The following is a 20000-nucleotide window of genomic DNA, read 5'->3' as shown; positions in this document are numbered from 1 at the left end:
GTTCCTGCTTTTAATAGGCTCTAGTGGAAGTTACTGTGGTCATCAAGGGTGTTTTCATGATTCTAGGGATGGTTTAGTAAAAATATCGATGAAAATTCTAATACTATATTTTTTGTTTTTTTCTTGGAGTGAGTTCGTATGAGAATACAAAGTGTTTCAGAATACAAATCAATAGCTGGTGTGATAATTGTTATACTGCCATTTGTCACTGTGGTCCCTGTAAGTGTATCTCAGTGTGTTCTCAGCGAAAGATTTATCTCATACCTTTGATTCATGATACCTGCCGGACCTGCGCAACGAGTCAAGTGTTGGTGGTGGTGCTATTGTTGTTGTTGGCGGCGGTGGTGGTGGTGGTGGTGGTGGTGGTAGTGGTGGCGGTGGTATCTATTAATAGCATCTTTATCATCTCTATTATTTACCGCAGAGAAATAATGCAAGACGAACGAAAGGGGCATAAGAATTGAGTTCTGGAAAATCCTTCTCAACCACTTTTTATTCCCACTCAAGTTATCAAGAAGCAGAAAGGTTTATTATCCGTACGTTTATAATATATTCTCCACTTATTTTTTTGCCTTGAATGTCGCTTCACTCAGGCGGGAATACCGAGATGAAATTTTACATTACCATCGCTGTCTTTATTATGAAGGCGGTGTTTGGAAACATGAAGAATAAGTTACATCATATTGTTTTGCCGAGAAAGTTATGGTCCAGCAGAGACTCGTGACCCCAGGAGGGTTTCCGGCGGTACTGAACACACGAGTGAAGAAAGTGATAAGCAACTTTTTTTTTATTTTGGATATCAGCTTCAGATCTTAATACCATCAGTAATATAGGAGCGTTTTAAACTCTGAACGATATGTGGAAAAGTAAAGAAGCAATATTTATGAGAACTCTGAACTTTTCTTATTTGCAACTAAGCGTTTGGTTTCTTTCCACGTCTCCCTTGGTGCAGGAAACGTGACTGGAACCCTTTAGGAATTTACGGAATAGATTTTTGCATAGCCTTAATACTGTATTTCTGTAGGAACCTTTTGCCACTATTCTAAAAACTAAAACTGTAGAAGATACGTCCTCCAAACCTAGAAGACATGGAATCCTATAGGAATTAACAGAATAGATTTTTGCATAGACATAATATTGTATCTGTGGGAACTTTTGCCACTACTCTGAAAAGTTGAAGGCAATGCATGGTGTAGGAAATTATGGTGTACCCGCAAATGAATTCCTTCATACGGTGCTTTTTTCTCAGCTCCCCATCACCCGGGTGTTATGAGAAGCAGCGAAGAGGTTCACTAATAATGGTGTTCCCGGGACGTGGTGGGCTCCTCCCTTGCCTGAGGCACCCTGAGCGATATTCTCTCTTTCTCTGTCTCTCACGTTTCCGTTTGGGAGGCAAAGATAATGACGTGCCTGCAACTATCTCTCTCTCTCTCTCTCTCTCTCTCTCTCTCTCTCTCTCTCTCTCTCTCTCTCTCTCTCTCTCTCTCTCTCTCTCTCTCTCTCTCTCTCTCTCTCTCGTTTCAGTATCCCAATGCATTATAACGCTAAGATATATACTGAATTTATTTTTTCATTATTTTTGTATTTTTCACTGGGGAGGCTCACAAAACCACGTCCCGAGCCACAGGTCATGGTTCCGAGATGGCTGGAAATCCACACTGAGCAATAAATACATAAATAGATGCACAAGCTGTATAGACCACCTGTGTTTTGGATGCGACACACTGATTATGATGTTCACTATGATGAAACGCTCGGGAATACCCTCCGCCTCAGTCGTGACCAAGAATCTCGCTCTCTGAGGGGAAAAAATTACGAAGTTTGTATCACGGGTGAGGAGGATGGCGATGCTCCGATTAATTGGCTTGGGATTGTGTTTTGTTTTTGTTGATGTATAGTTTGAGGAATTCAGTTGGGTTTTGTTCTCTTTATGTAGCGTCAGAAATACCGAAGGATTTTTTTCTTGATACATAGTTTGAAAAATCGCCTATTAAAGAAGAACGACTATGTTTGAGGACCTTGATATGAACATGTTACCGTATACTTCTTTATTTTATGTATTTACTGTGTTTTTATGTAACTTTTATTATTTTTGGTCTGTGAAACTAACTATTAAAGATTTTACATGCATCACTTAGGTATTTCGTTTTTTTTAAGTTTCTTTTACGAGGCGTTACAAATATTTCAGTGATGTCAAGTACTAAAAACATCATTCAGTGTATGTTTATGGCGTAATGGTTTACAGTTAACGTATAAAGACATATAAGCCACAGTAATATCAGAAATAGCGACAACTTATAAAAATCGTGTGTGTGTGTGTGTGTGTGTGTGTGTGTGTGAATGGCAGGTGTATACGAGTGTGTCAGTTGTTTGAAAAATCTGAGCAACGTTTCTTACCTTCGTGTTAGGAGCGACGTGTGGGCGAGGCGTCTCGTGTCATTAGCTTCCATAAGTGATCGCATGCATCCTTACACCTCCCTCACATCCCCCCTTTCCTCCCTCTCCCTCCTCCTCGTCGCTCCTCCTACACACACACATTTGGTAAGGGAAGTGCAGGGTGGAGGGGGAGAACAATTTATTAAGAGCAGTAACCACACGATCGCCTCTTAGGAACACCTCATGCTCGCTCACGGATACGATATGAAAAAAAATGAAATAAATACGTAGGCGAAGGTTTTATGTGGGAGTTAAGAGTCGAGGTATGTGTGGCGCTCTCTTTCCAGCAGATGGCGGTGGGGTAAAATAGTATGTGTGTGTGTGTGTGTGTGTGTGTGTGTGTTTGTGTGTCTAATGTAATGCCGTGTCTCGTGACGCTGTCGGTATACACACAAGTTTACCGGCACGGAAAAACCTGGTCAGGCCGAGCTGCTGTAAGACTCTTATTACTTTCGTTAGGATTTCCAGTTTTGGCAGGTGTCCTATACTGAGACCGCTTTTTGTGTGCATTTTCTCAGTCCTTAAATGTTATATGCACACTTATTAGACAAGTCAAGGACAACAGTAAAGGCTATCATTAGAGCAGCGAGCTGTTTGTTGGCTCTTGACTCGCCAGCGGCTTCAAAATACCACTCGATTTAAGCCAGAGGGAAAGGAGGGCTCTGTACCCGACACCTGGACACAGACGATACTTTTATTTTCACTTAAGGTTGCCGGTGTATGTGTGCATGTGTGCAGCTCTGGCGGAATGAATGATGTACGGTTGCCGCAGTTCACGTGGGGTAGTGCTGACGGGGATGCAGACAAAGGGAATTGCTCTCAGGACGCTCCCTCGTCCCGGGTGCCTCCGTGCGAGGCTATTAATCAACTGGAGAATGACGTAATTGACCTTGGCTGGCCAGGCGTTGCAGGCGCGCCGGTGTGGCCCAAGAGGAGGTGACTTAATGCTGAGACACTCCCCGTCACTCGCTTCTGGAGGGAAAAAACAAACAACTCTCCTGGAATTTCATTAACGCTGCTGTATTTCATGAGCCAGTGGTAAGAGTCTGTGTTCACCCCATAGACTTCCGCCAGACTGCGCTGTTGTTTGCTCCTCGGTTACCCTAGCTGGCGGTGAGTGGCATGTAGGGAGGGTTATGCTGTGCCCCTGTTACCATTCTCTATGAGGAAGATTTGTTCACACTCAAGTTGGGGAGGCCTTGTCGTGCACTGGAAGCACACAAGCTGATGTTACTGATACGGTCATATGGCGCTGGATTATAAAATGCTTGGAAATATTGTCTTAAAATCAAACATAAGTGACAAAAATAAGGTATAGTTCAAATTTAAAAGAATAAAGTGCCAAAACTAAAAGCTAAATATTAAGTGTAAATAGGCTCCTCATGCTTCCAAGGGCTTATAAAACACAGTCCATTAGATCGATTGGCGGCGTCAGGGAGTGTTTGTTAACCTTCAGGCTTATGAGAGGCTATGCTAATGAGTGGAGTGTGTCCGTTTGTTTGCCTGACACACTTTGCTCCAGGTTTTAAAGGGATGATAATTGTATGTGAATCTCCCTTCCTTAGCTTTCATGGTTTGTGCATAATACTTCCCCTACTGATAACTGTAACCGTTTCGTGTTTGCTTGTTCTCTCTCTCTCTCTCTCTCTCTCTCTCTCTCTCTCTCTCTCTCTCTCTCTCTCTCTCTCTCTCTCTCTCTCTCTCTCTCTCTCTCTCTCTCTCTCTCTCTCTCTCTCACGTATACACAGATACGCACGCTGGCACACACACACATGCACGTGCGACTACACACACACACACACATACACACGCACACACACACACACACACACACACACACACACACACACACACACACACACACACACACACACACACACACACACACACAAAATATCCGTTTTCTTTTCAACTGAAACTAAAGTAAATTTTCTTCTTTTATAATATATATAGTCTTGAATATTGTTCTCCGTCTTGTATAAACCAGAACTAGGAAAATTCATGCTCTTGACAGTTTTAAATGCATGATCTCGTGTATATGAGCATAAAAATAAAAATAATCTGAAAAGAAAATAATAATCTATAATAATATTTTTTTATAAATATTCCGAGGTAACATCACTCAAGCAGAACTAATCAGACAAACACCACAAGTGACGTGGCTGAAATTGCAATCATGGGGAAATTAATAATATTAATCTCCGTGGTGGTGCAGTCTCGCTTAGAATTCCAGTATCCTGCCACGCTTATTCTGTGTCACTGGGTCCAGTACAGCATGGATAACGTGGAACTGGTACCATCTGATAGGAGAGAGAGAAACACGGTGCTCAGAAATTTATATTATCTTTTAGAAGATTAGACAAGATTACGAATGGGGAAATAGGCAGCTATATTTTATACGAAGAATTTCATTAGTATGTCTGGTATTTGCTGAGAAGAAAGTGGAGGACAAACAATAAAAAGAAAGAGAAAGAAATTTACATGCTTCCGTTACACATTCATGAAAGGAATAAAAATAAATTATGCACGAGTTCCCGGTAAATGTAGAACCCCTTGAATAATATGAATGATAGTTGCTTTGAATATGAATGACGTGGTGGTGAGATTATTAGGAAAATATGTGTATGTAAATAAAAAAAACTGTACCAAATTTCTTATGAAGTTATCCAGGAAGGAAAATATTGAACTAAAGGTCCTTGCTGGTTCTCTTATTAAAAGAAAATGTGTATTAAGTATCAACGTGTCAGATTTAGTAGGAAATCTTGAGATACCCTCTCATCGAGCAGTGAAAGGCGGAAAGCACTATTGTCAGAAATTATGTATTCGCAAATATGGTACCCACAAAAAATTGCCTGAGATAGAATTTCTTGAAAAAACTGTTACGCCGGTTCTTCTCTAAACTATAATTATCTCTACTTTGTACTCTGTTTAGGTATATTAGAATGTATTAGAAGTTGGTCCCGTATGTTTTGTTATTTTGTCAGCTCTAAACTAACGTTATTGTTTTTTTTGTTTTTTTTTTTTAAGTATTAGAAGACTTAACTCATCATACCATGTCAAAGCAAAAGTATTGGTGTTAAAACAACGCAATATCTTACCTCTATTGTGTGCTGTCGTTGTTGTTCTTTTAAGCATTAGAAGACACAACTGATCGTACCATCAGTAAGTAAAAAGTTGCGAGTTTATGCATTGTGAATATTTACCGCAGTATTACAATAAAAATGAAAAAAAAATAATAATAAATAATTTCTTAACTTTCAGTAGCCGCCGGATATCCCCTCACACTTGAAGAACTCCGGGAACGCCTTGCACTCCCCGTGTTACGCTTACCCAGAAACTGTCCATTAATAATTTAGGCATTAACTTTTGTTCAGTTCTACGTTAATTCTCACGCCTTCTTAGAATTTGTTGCCATAACAGTGCACATGTTTCTCTTTAATTCTGTGATACTTCCTTGGGATTTGTCTATAAATACCGTAGGAATTTTCACGCTTCTCTTCTTTTCAATGGTTTTGCACGCTTCCTTAGAACTGGTATCCTAAGATCTTTTTTTTTTTTTCATTTTCTTTTCAGTGATGATTAATTTTATGACATGCTCCTTGGGATTTGTCTATAAATACTTTAGGAATTTTCATTTTCCTTTTCTTATTGTGGTCATTTCTATGCTTTTCTTAGAATTTGTATCCCAAGAATTGATGTTTTTCTTTCAGTGAAGATTATTACACTTCCTAAGAATCTCTGCATAAATACCTTAATATTTAAGATCTTTTTTCATATGCGAATCTTTTTTTTAAATGACCTAAGAATTAAGGATTGTCTTTTTAATTCTACGATAATCATTACTCTTTCTTAGAATCTAGTCAGAAATACCTGATGTTTATTTTTATTTTTTTTTTTTATTTTTTTTTTTTATTTTTTTTTTTTCTATTCAAGGATAATTATTACTTCTAAGAATCTGGGCACAGTCACCGCGAGAGGGAACACGTCCTCTCCTGATGTTGGTCATCATCTGGTAATATTTCAGTTTTTCCTAATCTTATTAGTGAGTAAGCGACCCCTTAACATTTACGAAGACATTGCGTTAACCTCGTGTAATTATGTGTCATCTGTTGCGCATAGACCATTCTGCTTACCGCTGTGTGTGGGTGGGTGGGTAGATGGGTGAATACTCGTACGTGTATCTCTGCCTGCTTGCCTGTCTATCTATTTTGGCTGATTATTTGTTTATTTGTTAGCCTGTGTATGTGTGTGTGTGTGTGTGTGTGTGTGAATGCATGTTTATCTGTCCGTCTGTCTGTTGGCCTGCCCTGCCTGTCAGTCTGAATAAGGGAGCACACGACGCACGCATGCACGCTGCAGCTCTGGTGGCAGAAACTGGAAGTGACGTCAACACCACTGCCATCCTGCCACCACCACCACCACTACCACGTCGGGGAGTTTTTTTTTTTTTTTTTTTTCTCTCTCTCTCTCTGCCGGGCGACCGTTGATGACGCGGATGAGGTTCTCGTGAGTGGGTGCTGAGTAACGCTGCGCCGAGGGAAGGACCGTCGCTCCTCCAGGAAGATGAGGCGTCACCCTAACCTTTACTGCATCAAATGAGGTGGCTGAAGATTAGAATCATGAAGCATATCTTGCTACGTGCTTCGTATGTGGTATAAAGTTTTCAAAGTGGTGCGGTTACAGAACTGCCAAGTAGTATGCTTAGTCAGTGTTGTCCAGCGTGAAGAGTCTCGAGTTTATCCTGCAAAAGATGACTTGAGGGAAAAGTTCTTGATTCGCTCTTACGTGGTGTTCTTTAGCGTTTTCTTCCCTCACTGCAACACTTCAGTATATTCCAACGTGAAGAGTCTTGTGTTTATTTTGTGACAAGTGACTGAAGGAGGTTCTTAATTCACTCTTAGATTCTCATGTGTGCGTTTTATTTTATTTATATTTTTTTTTTTATTTATTTTATTTTTATTTTTTTTTAATAGTGCAGATCCTTTTTCTTTTTTAAACCATCCAAAGAATCATAAAAATCGCTCTTGAAAATGCAGAAAGTTTTCACCTGAGCTTGTCAAGAGAAACTGACTGACAAGTGACGCCGAAGCATTTGAGAATATAGTCTTACAAACAGTAAAGTCTTAGAAATCTCGTATTTTCCGTATTTTCTCCTGTGTTTATGAATACTAACTTAAATGTATATCTCTCGTCTTCTTTAAGCAACTCACACACACACGCTAAACAAAAGACAAGCAAAAAAGTGATAACTGAGCTGCTTTTCCATACAAACACCAGACTTAATTGATGCAAAATTGACCAGTCTATTATGTATATATATATATATTTTTTAGCACCATGACTTAATACAGGACCTTGTTATCTAGCTTAATTTACTCCCTGACGTCACACATACACATTCCTCGCCGATTAGTTTAGTCTTTCCTCCTTCGCTCGGTATTCACCTTTATTCATTGTAAGGTATAGGAAAAGTTAGATGAATTTTCCTCCTTTGCTTCTGCGGCCATGATTCATTTTCTTTCATTGCTGGATGAAAAAAAAAGGTGAGCTTCTTTTTTTTTCTTTACTCCTACGATCATTATTCACTCCCTTTATTGGAAGGTAAAGAAGAAGAGTAAAACTTTATTCTGTTGGAGAGAGAGAGAGAGAGAGAGAGAGAGAGAGAGAGAGAGAGAGAGAGAGAGAGAGAGAGAGAGAGAGAGAGAGAGAGAGAGAGAGAGAGAGAGATCAGCCGCTCGTAAAGATTTCGAGGAAAGTAATGACGAAGAGGAGGAGAGGAGGGCCCTGGGGAAAAGAAGGACGAAGAGGACGAGAAGAAAGAAGAACAAGAACAAAAATCAAGAGCAACAACAACACGAACAAAAACAAGAAAAGCAGAAGGAGCAGTAGGAGGAGGAGGAGGAGGAGAAGGAGGAGGATGAGGAGGAGGAGGAGGAGGAGGAGGACGGACAGAAGGACGAAGAAGGGGAACAGAAGTCACTGTCTTCCCACTCTTTCAGAAAGCTGCGTCGAGGGAGACAGTGGCAGCGGTATAAAGGCGGTGGCAGTGGTGGGGGTGGTGGTCTTGCTGCGCAGTATCACCAAGGTTTCGTGGGTACTGAATGATCCTCCAACGGTATCCTGAGTAACGGGAGCCCTGCCTGTGTAGTGGCTGGCCTCAGAGTGGCAAAAAAAAGGCGTGCCTGAAAGTGGGCGTGGCGGTATAGATACTGGCGGCAGAGGAGCAGCAGCAGCAGAAGGAGATGGAGGAAGTGGACTGGGTATAGTAAGCCATAGAGTAAGTGGGTGAAGTCTGATGCTGCTATGAATACTGTCGCATATTCTGAAACGCTTCTGTTAGCACCTCCATTACATTCAAAAGGCATTACTTGAAGGGACATATTTTCAAGGATGTTTTTATGGTTCTAGTGACAGATTAACAAGATTTCTACATCATTAACAGGGGAAACACTCTTGAGAACCCGCTTAATCATCTCTGTGGCCTTGGAACAGTGTCATTGTGAGAGACCGGAGCGTTTCAAAATACTGGCCAATACGCCAAACAGTTGTACTTCAATGGCAGGCGTAGCTTCGATAAAAAGGATAATGGCGTAACTTTCTCTCTCTCTCTCTCTCTCTCTCTCTCTCTCTCTCTCTCTCTCTCTCTCTCTCTCTCTCTCTCTCTCTCTCTCGTGCAGGCTATTGTTGTTGAGGGCTGTGTTGGTGTGCAGGGGAGCAGGACAGTACAGTACGGAGCAAGGGATTAATAGCCAGTTTTGTCCGAGTCATTAAAACGGTACATGCCACACACAATGCATATATGTAATTATATAACTTCTTTTATGTTTTCCATGGGTGTAATTTGCATATAGCGCCAACGAGAGAGAGAGAGAGAGAGAGAGAGAGAGAGAGAGAGAGAGAGAGAGAGAGAGAGAGAGAGAGAGAATTTTTACCTACTCCTCCTCTTAGTCCTCCGGAAATTCTCTGCACTCAAAAAAGCAGCAGCGTCGTCGGGAGTCTTCTCGTCCACAGGAAACAGTGACTCAAGTACAAAATTGGCTTGTGCTCCTTCGTTCCCTCCCCGCCTCTTCCCGCCCCCTTCCATCCCTCCCTCATCCCTTGGGCTTCTCCCTGACGTTTCTACCTCTCCAGTCCCCACCCGTCTCTCTGTTGTCTCGTCTCCCTACTTTTTTATTCTCTTCCCCCTACTTCCCTAATTCCCATTCCCTCTGGATTCGCATTCTTTCCTTTCTCTCTCCTCCCTTCACCTTCTAGTCTTAACTTAATCCCTTATCCCAATGGCAATTTGTCCTTCTTTTCCACTTCCCCCCCTCGCAGTCATCTTCCCTTCCCCTTCTCGTGAAAAGGCGCTTTGCGTTGAGGTTCCTCGAAGCGTCTCTCCTCGCCACTTTGCACTTAGCTGACATTTCCTGAGCCTGCGACGCGTGGCCGTGACGGGCGAGGGAGGAGCTTCCGAAGAGGCGCTGACGGAGCTTTTGCGTTGTGATGTTGTGGATATTCAATACTGCGTGCCATGTAGGGAAATAATGATATAGAGTGTGGGTTATGTCTCAGTACTTCACAGATTACTTGGGATTAACACCGCATCGACTATACGAATAATATAGACACTTGTAACCAAGATAACGTGTTTCCAGGTATCGATAATTGTCAGTCAGTCAGTCAGATTCTGTCAGTGTCCGAAAACGCAGGAAGAAGGAAATGTCACGTGTTTGTGATTTTCGACACGGCGGAACATTCCACCGCGAACAATGTCATTGTTTTATGTCGCATTCATAAGCAGGAGGCGGGGTCACTTAGAGGACACGCGCCCGGGAGTGTAGTGGGTTCATTTTTTCCTTCACGTTTACGAAAGGTTCGCAGCGGCAAGCCCAGCCAAGCAGACAGAGCCATCAGGGAGGTGCAGGGAGGCGACGACTGATGAACAGTCACCACCTGAATTAATGTGCGCAATCTGACACTTGCTATTCGTTGGTAGAGGAAGGTGTCTGTTACCGCGGCGCTGATTCACGATGTCTGAATGACGGTCACACTGGGTGAGTGCTGGAGTCACGCGTGAGGAGGGAAGAAGTCACGGCCAGCGAAGGAGGAAGTCCTGGCTAGTGACTGGGAGGGCGATGAACGCCTCGTGATGAAGCGGAGACGCCACTCTGGGGCTTCCTACTGGTGGTGGTGGTGCTCTTCCCTCATGGTCAACGGAGGGAAAATCCTCACTTAAAGCAACAGCCGCGTTTCTTCCCGCTGCGTGGATTGTTGATCGCCTCAAATATTAATGTTCTGTTTTTGTAAGCGACAGTGTTCCTCTTCGAAGTTACAGGTCAGAACGAGTCTCATAAATCAGCTGGCAATAATAGTCCTGTGGTGTTTATCTGCCTGTGTCCACTCTAATGCCTCGCCTATCATGTGTAGTTGTGTCAGATAGTCAAGACAGTTCCTAAACCGACCGATAAAATGTAACAGAATAATTAATCGAAAGCACAACTAAAAACACGAACGGCTTTTGTATACTCTTGGAAAGCGACTGATAATAAAACAAGTCGTGTAGGTCTTGTTTGAGTAATGTTTCTCGTCAGACCACCACCGCCGCCACCACCACCACCACCATCACCACCACCAGCAAGAAGCTTCGGTCGTGGCAGCGGACAACAATCATGCTTTGAATTCGAGTCCGGCAAAGAAGGAAATTAACCGACTCAACTCCCTGCAGGCCCGCGACGCGTCAAGAAGAACCGGTTAACCTCCCACTCTTCTCCCACTCACTCCCACTCCCTCCCACTCCCTCCTAGTCCACCGCTGTGTCAGTACCACGAACGCTGACGAGTGTGTTGGGGGTTTACGCGAACTAGGTGAGTCAGTGCGCGAGTCATAGCAACGTCAGTCCATCAGTCGGTTAGTAACTCAGTCAGCGGGAGCGGTGGCGCCTCACTCACTCCATTAACGGTGCTGAACGGGGAATACCCTGGCCAGACCTTTACCTCCCTCCTCCTCCTCCTCCTCCTCCTCTTCCTCCAGCTCTTCCCGCGGTTCGTGTCTCCTCACATCTCCTTTTTCTTTTCATAGTTCTTCTTTTCCTGATACCCAAAGTTGTGTCCTCTTACCAATTCTTCAGTCTTCCTCCTCCTCCTCCTCCTCCTCCTCCTCCTCCTCCTAGCACCAGATAGAAGTAGCAACAGTGGTAGTTTTTATTTCCTTCCTTTAAAGTTCCAAGGCAGTTTCTCCACTTTGCATGATATCTTTTTTTTTTCTTTTTTTTTCCTGCTATCCCTGACTGGCGGGATCGATGGGTGGGGAGGGACCTTCATATTTGCCATCCTATTTACTTTACCGTAAGCTAGTTAGTGTTTATAGTCTCCACAAACATCCCAGTAAGGACCAACAAGGCTGATGTTGTTGTTTATCCTTTCCTTGTATTACCTTTTGTTTTCCTTTTTATCCTCTTTTTTTTCCTCTTCTTCTTCCTCCTCCTTTTCTTTCTTTCTCTTCGTCCTTCATAATCTCTTCCTCCTTTCCCAACCCTACCAGTTATTTTCCTTTTAAACACGTCAAACACTGGAACAAACCACACGGAGGCAAGTCCAAGAACCGTAAGGAAACTTGGCTAGTATTGTAATATAGGAATTTCAACCAGTGTTTCTCGCCATATAGCATACAGTCTTCATACATTTCCTCACGTATTATTATTATTTTTTTTTACCATTCAAGTTTATCCAGTAAAAAGAAAATAAATAAATAAATTCCGAAAAATATGACGTGTAGAAACCTTTTGTATTACCTTACTTTTTTTTTCGGTTAGATTTTTTCCTCATCAGATTTGGTCTTGCGGCAGGGAGGAGTGGTCCAAGTCTTCTGTCCCATGCCAATAAATCTTAAAACTCTTTGTCTTCTCTCGTCAGAACTATTTTCAGACACTGCAGAAATGGTAACTCGAATCTTTCAGGTTGTTTTCTTCCCACTGATGATGCGGAAACTCCTAAAAAATATATAGAAAAAAAAAACTCAGCCCTTTTCCTGCAATATGCAACAACTCTCGACACTACAAACGATGCACGAAATCATTATAAGCGTCTACAAGAAAGAAAAGGTGTACAAGGATAGGTTTTGCAGTTTCTACCCAGTATAACGCTTGGAGGTAGCTGTAGAGTGTTTAGTAAATAAGGAAAGATGTATCAAGTAGCAGTGAATGGATTAAGAGTACTCGAGAAGTGGTACTGAAGAAATGTATTGATATTATGATCTTTAATGTTATAGTAATGCTGAGGAAGTTAAAGGAAAGAAATGCCTATCGTTTTAGTAATACAGGATATGATCATAGGCAATCTAAACAGTAAACTTATTTGTGTGTGTGTGTGTGTGTGTGTGTGTTGATTATTATTCCTGTGTTTTGATCTTTCTCTTCTTTCTTTTTCCTCGTTTTTTTTCTCTCCTTCTCCTCCTTCCCCTTATTTTACTTCTCCTTTCCCTAATTCCTCTGTTTATTCTTTTCTTTCACTATGACGTGATTTTGTTTTATCCTCCCTTTTCCTCCTCTTTTTTTTTTCTCTCCTTCTCACCCTATTTTCTACTCTTACTTCTGCTCCTCCATTTTCTTTTTTTTTTCTTACGTTTTCCTCGCTCTCCTCTACCCGTTATCAACCAGTCTCTCTCTCTCTCTCTCTCTCTCTCTCTCTCTCTCTCTCTCTCTCTCTCTCTCTCTCTCTCTCTCTCTCTCTCTCTCTCTCTCTCTCTCTCTCTCTCTCTCTCTCTCTCTCTCTCTCTCTCTCTCTCTCTCTCTCTCTCTCTCTCTCTCTCTCTCTCTCTCTCTCTCTCTCTCTCTCTCTCTCTCTCTCTCTCTCTCTCATGGACAACACTCTTTTCCCATAATCACATCTCTCTCTCACCGTCATTTCTCTCTTTCCATCAGATTTCCACGAAGTTTCCATGCGGTACGGTACAGTGTTTCGATATCCCCCTCTCTCCCTCTCTCTCTCTCTCTCTCTCTCTCTCTCTCTCTCTCTCTCTCTCTCTCTCTCTCTCTCTCTCTCTCTCTCTCTCTCTCTACCCCTGTGATCGACATTCCGCCATACTTTTGTCTCCTTCAGTATTTCCTCCACCGTCCTGCCTCCGACCCCTCCCCTCCCACCTCAGTCCTTCCCTCACTCCCCTCCCCAACTCCCTGGAGACGCCCGCCCTAGTTTGACCTCTGCCGCCCTGGCGTCGGGGAAGGTCAGGCCCCGAGGGAACACCTAACAGTCGCACAAGGGACGGTTGAATGCTCGCCGGAGAAGCCCAAGAGTATTTATTCCAAGTTGACCCTTTGTTTTGTTGGAGGTCCGAAGAATTCTTATGGCTAAACAGGAATTATTTGAAGGGATTAGTGTATCATTTTACTCATTGACTGCCTGGTCTTGAATATCTTTGCATGTTTGAGTGCCTAGAGAGAGAGAGAGAAGAGGATAGGAGAGGAACGACAGAGGACCGGAGAGGAGAGGAAAGAAAGAAATGAAGCGGAGAGGATAGGAGAGGAGAGAAACGACAGAGAAGAGGACAGGAGGAGGAAAGGATGACAGAATAAGAGAGAATGGAGAGACAGAAGTAAAGAAAGGAGAGGAGAGAGCAAAGGAAACGTGAACAAGAAAGGTAAAGAAAAGAATAAGAAAACAACCATTTGAGAAGGAAAATGAGAGAGAGAGAGAGAGAGAGAGAGAGAGAGAGAGAGAGAGAGAGAGAGAGAGAGAGAGAGAGGTGAGGTGAGGTGGGAAGGGAAGTGGGCGAGGCAGTGGATCAGGCGAGCAAGGGGTAAGACCTGCTGATCCTGCTAACCTAGACGTGGGATGAGGAGGCGGTAGGGGGAGGCGAGAGAGGAAGGGACGGAGGTGGGTGAGAGGGAAGGAGAGACGGACAGAGAGAGGGGGGCGCCTGTACCCACCTAAGACCTGTTGCCTCCAGAGATTGAAGGGGGAAGGGTGGAATCAGGAGAGACTGTGCGTGGTGGTGGTTGGGTGGATGGGCGGTTGGGTGGATGGGGAGATCGGGGGATTAGGAGAGTGGGGGGAAGGAGAGAGGAGGAAAGAAGGCAAGTCACGCGCCCCCTTCTCTTCTTCCTCCTCTTCTTCCTTCTCCTCCTCCTCCTCCTCCTCCAGCTCTGTTCCCTGCAACCCTTGAGCGGACAAAGGGAACGAACGAACGGATGGAGAAGAATCACCTGCAGAAATGTGGCAAATTTTTTTTATTCAAAGAGAAGGAGAAAAAATAAATAAATAGAAAATACTGCCTGCATTTGAATATTTGTATTAATACTTCTCTTTTGGTTAATCAGTATTGGAGCTTTTTTAGCGTAGGGCAGTAAAGAATTAAGATACGTTGAGGTTCACTGAAGTAATAAGAATGTTTGAAGTGTATGTGTGTTACTGTACGAGGTGCTGTGAAGTTAGTACAGTCAATAACACTTACGGACAAGAACGGTAGGTGGGTATAGCTGTTTAATTCTTACAAAGGGACTGCCACGTGTATGCCAGCTGACCTCTTACAGTTTACCTCACTTTTTGTGTACTGTACGTATAAAGAAATGGTGAACTGTAGGAAAAGCGTAGCAACGAACATGACGGGAAATAACTAGAGGGAAAAAAAAAGAGACAAATGGGAATAATGGCAGAGGAGGTGAACTGAAGGAATGAAAAGGAGAGGCGTTGTAGTGAAAATGACAATGGTGAAAGAAGGTGATAGTGATGACACGAGAAAAGATGATAGGCGAGAGTGGTGAAGATGACAGTAGTGATAGAGGAAAGAAATGTGGTGAAGGAAGAAAGGAGCAAAGAGGAGCAATGGTGAAGAGGAAAGTATAAAAAGCAGGTGATAGTGATGATGGAAGAAAGAAACGAAGGAGAAGAAGTGAGACGAAGGAAGAGACAAGCGATAGGGAAGGAGTGGGTAGGAAAGATGAACAAAACGGGAGATGATGAAAGAGGAGAGAGAGAGAGAAAGGAAGGATGAAAGGTGATGACAAGTGGTGGTGATAAAGGAGGAGAAAAAAAAAAAGAGGAAGCAAAAGTAGAAACGAACAAAAAAAAATTAAAAATAGGAGGTGATGAAAGAGGAGAGAGAAAGGAAACATGAGTGAAGAAGATAGAACAAGAGGTGTTGAAAGAAGAAAGGGAAGAGGCAAGAATAGAAGGTGCGAATAGGAAAGTTAAACAGAAACAGCTAATAACGAAAGAAAAAGAGAGATAGAAAGAAAACTCGACTGTGAAGAAGATAGAAGAAATGATGTCGAAAGAAGAAGAATGAAGGGAAGAGACAAAAGTAGATGTAAATAGGAGAGTTAAACAAAGAAAAAAAAACAAAGAGACACTAATGAAAGAGAAACAAAAGGTAAACACGAGTGGTGAGGAAGATAAGAGGAGTGGTGTTGAAGGAAGAAGAAGAAGAAAGGGAAGAAGCAGAAGGTGGTGAAGATGCTGATGGTGCGTAGTTGTAGTCCCGTTTGCGGCCAAGGAGAGAGGGAGGGCGGGCGGCTGTGGGGCTGAATGGGGGAGGGGTTGGGAGGGGGGAGCGTTCGTCCGTCACTTGAGAGTAGCGGTGGTGATGGCGACTGGCGGTCAAGTGGTGAAGGTGATAACAGTGGTGGCAGTGGTGATGGTGAATTTGTTCCTTAGCTTATCTTGGGGTAGATAGTGATCTCATGGTGGGATCTCTCTCTCTCTCTCTCTCTCTCTCTCTCTCTCTCTCTCTCTCTCTCTCTCTCTCTCTCTGGTTGTGGTGGTGGTGGCACTGTGTTCATTCTTGCAGTCGTACTTGTGAGAATGACATGCACCTTCCTCCTGTTTGCAAAGTCGTAGCTTGGGTCGTACCGTCAAAACATTGCACTGCTAACGACTACGTACTGTCCATACTATACACACTGTTCGTGGCATTCTGTTGGCTGGAGAGAGAGAGAGAGAGAGAGAGAGAGAGAGAGAGAGAGAGAGAGAGAGAGAGAGAGAGAGGACGCGACGCCGGCGGCTTCACCAACAGTTAAGGGTGAGTGACCTTCCCCTCCCTCCCGTCTTCTCCCTCATCTTCTCCACTCCCTTTTTCCTCCTCCACGCCCCCTTCCTCCTTCACTCTCCTCCCTCAGCTCTTCCACCCCCACACTCACTCCTTTCCCAGAGTCTCTCCTCCCCTCCCTTCTCACTCACTCCTCTCTCCAAGAAATTCGCGTCAGCTTACTTCTTTCCCCCGCACCAAGAACACGAGTTTCATTTAAACAAGGTTCCTGTGTCTGGTGGAGTTAGCGGCCGGCAGAGCAACACAATGCATTATGTAAAGCTTCACGGGGTCTCTCTCTGCGGCAGCTGTAGGAAGACACTAATCAGAGGAGGAATAGGAAAGCGGATGTTCATTGGAGGAACAAAAAGAATGGGTTTTTATTCTGTATTTGTTCACTTTGCTGTAAGTTGAGGATAAAGAAAGATTTTTGTTGTGTCAGCTCCAAAAGACGCTGATTAGAAGGTAAAAATGATAGCGGATGTTCACTGGAGAAACAGAAAAATCATAAGTTTATTCGGCATTTGCTCACACGGCTGCAAGTTGAGGATTACGGACAATTTTGTGTTTGCTTCAACGTCCAAGCTCCGCCTCGTTCATTCCTTCATCCACGGACTGGCCCGGCGGTGCTTGTTTCCTCTTGCCTCCTCTGACATTTTAACGGGGATTTCTCGGAGATACCAAGACGTGTCAATACCAGTCGTTTTCCTGGCACAGTTTATACGAAAGTTCAGATTTTTTGCTTCCTTTCGTTCCACGTCATTCATGTTTTAGTGAAGTGAATTGCTTTAAGGTAGGCATGGTTTAAGAAATTACGTAAAAACAAGGTTAACAATTAGTAGGACAAACTTAGCAAGGTCGTAGTAAGAGCACAGTTATTAGATTCTTTAAAGAGGTAATTCATGTTTTGGTTATAAGGCAAGCATTATTTGAAGGGATAGTAGGTAAAATTTGGCTTAAACAGATATAAAAAAATGAGTTGAACACGGTTATCAGATAATTTCAGGAAGTCACAGTTATCAGATAATTTCAGGAAGTCATTCACGTTTTGGTTGTATGTGATGTATGGTGAGCATCATGTGAGGAGATAGTAGGCAAAAATTGACTCCCAAACAGGAGAATCAATAGAACAAACTTAGGCGAAGCACAGTAAGTACGTACACGATTATTGGTTACTTCCAAGGTGTTGAATCGATGACAGATGGTAGATTTCAATGCTTTGGAGGTGCCCTGTGTAAGTCGACTGGCCTTTTGCAGTCTTGTTTGCTTATGTTCTTATGGTGCTGCTGTTGTCTCTCGCACAGCCTAACAGTGAAAGAAAGGAAGGAACACTTTTTTTTGCGTCTGCCTCTGTTTGCGTATGAATGTTACGGGTGATCATATTTTGAGTACGAGTTGGTTGCTGGCTTTTTTTTTTTTTTTTTATAATTCTCTGACACAGCATTCCTCGTGCTGACATTACGGAAAACGTGAGACAGAGAGGAGAACCTGAATAAAACCTGAATAAAACAGTGGAAATAAGAACACGAGTTGCTGTCTGCCGCTTCCTATTTTAATTTTTTGACACAGCAATCCTCGTCATCAGATAGGAAGACGTAAGACAGAGAGGAAAGTGTGAATAAATCAATAAAAATAAGAGCAGTAGGTGACTATAAGACATTCTGAACACGAGTTGCTTGCTGCTCTATTTCTCTGACGCAGCAATCCTTCGTCGGGTTGACTTTGCGACGACCGCGTGTCCCTTCCGCTCGGTGACGGAAACGAGTATTCCTGGTCACGGACGCCGGCTCACCGCGCGACCCCCGCGGGACCTCAGCCGACTCCACGGCTATAAAACGAGTTATTTGCGTTTTTGTCGCGTGGGACTTTTGACCTGAGGGAAGAAAAAAGGATGACGCTGAACTCATTCATTAGACCTTATCACACGCACGCACGAGGAGACAGAGAGAGAGAGAGAGAGAGAGAGAGAGAGAGAGAGAGAGAGAGAGAGAGAGAGAGAGAGAGAGAGAGAGAGAGAGAGAGAGAGAGAGAGAATATGACTAGCATGCACATTTTCGGAATTTCCATTTCTCTCTCTCTCTCTCTCTCTCTCTCTCTCTCTCTCTCTCTCTCTCTCTCTCTCTCTCTCTCTCTCTCTCTCTCTCTCTCTCTCTCTCTCTCTCTCTCTCTCTTTGTGTCTCTCTCTCACACCTGGGGACGTTGAACAGTAACTTAGCCGTAATCAAGTCAGCGGAAAGTACTAAGTCATTATTACCCACATACACACACACACACACACACACACACACACACACACATACACACACAATCACACACAATCACACACACACACACACACACACACACACACACACACACACACACACACACACACACACACACACACACACACACACACACACACACACACACACACACACACACACACACACACACACACACACTTCCCTTTCCCTTCTCCCACCTCCCCGTCTCATTACCTCCTTCCTTCATGAGTCTCCAGTTTCCCTTTCCCTTTATCATTCTCCCTTTCTCCTTCTCCCTCTTACCTGTCAGTTGTTGACCTCCCACGCAGGCCGGGTGGGTGGAAGAGGGTGCTCATCTTTCACTTATTCTCCGCTGCATGCTTCACCTCCTCTGCCATCGTCGTACTGGAGAATCGTAGAGAAAAAGGGAGAGGAGTGCCAGCTGGTCTTTTATTTTTTTCTAATTTAAACATTATATACATAGAAAAGAAAATAACCTTGTATTTTTAAAAGGAGCTGTGGTCTTAAAGGCTAAAAATGATCACTGTCCAGCCTCATGTATCTAAAAACGATCTGGCTAAGTCCTACAAAAAGGTTAGAAAAAAAAAAAGAAGAAGAAAAGATGTCCATTGAGGTGCCAGTCCCTGAAGAGTAAAGCCAAAAGAGATTGTCCAAAATTGGTGGTATCTTGAAAAACTTCTCTCAGTCATAGGTAGGGAGAACACAGAAGCAGGCAGGGAGTTCCAGTGTTTGCCAGTGCTTACACCGTGGTATGAACTCAGTCCCGTATGTAAAGAAGGACGTCATTCCTCGATCATGGGCTGTTAAAATATTCACTTCCAGTATTTTTTTTTCTCAGTGAAGTTAGGAAATCGAAAGAACGGGATGGAAATAAAAAAAAAAGGGGGGAGGGGAAGTCCACTTGAATAATGCAAGAGTTTACCAGTGTCTTGACTCCCTTTTTTTTTTTTTTTTTTTTTCTTAGGGGTAAATTCTAGAACTCTATGCCTGTTTTTGGTTTTTTCCTCCTTTTTTTCCATGTTTTTTCCTCCTTTCGACGGCATGAGCTGTTTCAAAAGAGGAGTGTCAAGACACTTCTGGGAATAAATTGGTCATCCTTTTTTTTTTTTTTCCTTTTTTTCTGGGAGTGGCAAGTCGGGTTTTTTTTTTTCGTCCCCATGGTTAGTCTTCTTGCTGCCTAAGAAAAGATTGGTTAGGTTAGGTTAAGTTACCTTGTCTCAGCACCATCAAACGCAACTCATTCCCAGTTTTATATTGTTTTTTTTTTTTTTAATGCATTTTTCCCCTTCACCCCTT

The 20000-nt window shown here is 43.1% G+C and overlaps 2 long non-coding RNA genes across 2 annotated transcripts in view; one reads left to right on the top strand and one right to left on the bottom strand.

The window, feature by feature from the left end:
* LOC135106691 (uncharacterized) overlaps positions 1–13695 on the top strand; it is a 125085-nt gene extending 111390 nt beyond the window's left edge. Inside the window, exon 3 of the long non-coding RNA XR_010271409.1 lies at positions 13337–13695. This is a non-coding gene — a long non-coding RNA (uncharacterized LOC135106691). The remainder of the gene's footprint in view (positions 1–13336) is intronic.
* Positions 13696–18046: 4351 nt separating this feature from the next.
* Positions 18047–19119, bottom strand: LOC135106690 (uncharacterized). Its single transcript, XR_010271408.1, has 2 exons — positions 18987–19119; positions 18047–18310 (listed from the first exon to the last, which is right to left on the bottom strand). It is a non-coding gene; the product is annotated as an uncharacterized LOC135106690 (long non-coding RNA).
* Positions 19120–20000: the final 881 nt, after the last annotated feature.

The sequence above is a fragment of the Scylla paramamosain genome, chromosome 14 (assembly GCF_035594125.1).
Source record: "Scylla paramamosain isolate STU-SP2022 chromosome 14, ASM3559412v1, whole genome shotgun sequence".
Classification (NCBI taxonomy): Eukaryota; Metazoa; Arthropoda; class Malacostraca; order Decapoda; family Portunidae; genus Scylla; species Scylla paramamosain.
This window is presented reverse-complemented; position numbering and strand designations above follow the sequence as displayed.